At 55.5% G+C, this 407-nt stretch overlaps 1 protein-coding gene across 1 annotated transcript in view; it reads right to left on the minus strand.

Moving 5' to 3' along the window:
- The window catches only part of AHSA1 (AHA1, activator of heat shock 90kDa protein ATPase homolog 1 (yeast)), a 12332-nt gene that overhangs the window by 6351 nt on the left and 5574 nt on the right, over positions 1–407 (minus strand). The window lies entirely within an intron of this gene.

The following is a 407-nucleotide window of genomic DNA, read 5'->3' on the forward strand; positions in this document are numbered from 1 at the left end:
CCGACCTCAGGTGATCTGCCCGCCTTGGCCTCCCAAAGTGCTGGGATTACAGGCGTGAGCCACCGCACCCAGCCCATAGTGTAATTTATACTCACAGCACATCTCTTGTGTTTTTTGGTCATCCAGGCTGGAGTGCAGAGGCATGATCTCAGCTCAATGCAACCTCCCTGCCTCCTGGGCTCAAGCCATTCTCCCACCTCAGCCTCCCCAGTAGCTGGGACTACAGGTGCTGACCACCGCATCCAGCTAATTTTTGTATTTTTGTAGGACGGCATGTTGCCCAGGCTGGTCTCGAATTCCTGAGCTCAGGCAATCAGCCCACCTCGGCCTCCAACAGTGCTGGGATTACAAGTGTGAGCCACTGTGCCTGGCCCTCACAGCACATCTCGGTTTGGTCTAACCACATC

This window comes from Colobus angolensis, unplaced genomic scaffold (genome assembly GCF_000951035.1).
Source record: "Colobus angolensis palliatus isolate OR3802 unplaced genomic scaffold, Cang.pa_1.0 Scaffold3, whole genome shotgun sequence".
NCBI classification, from domain to species: domain Eukaryota; kingdom Metazoa; phylum Chordata; class Mammalia; order Primates; family Cercopithecidae; genus Colobus; species Colobus angolensis.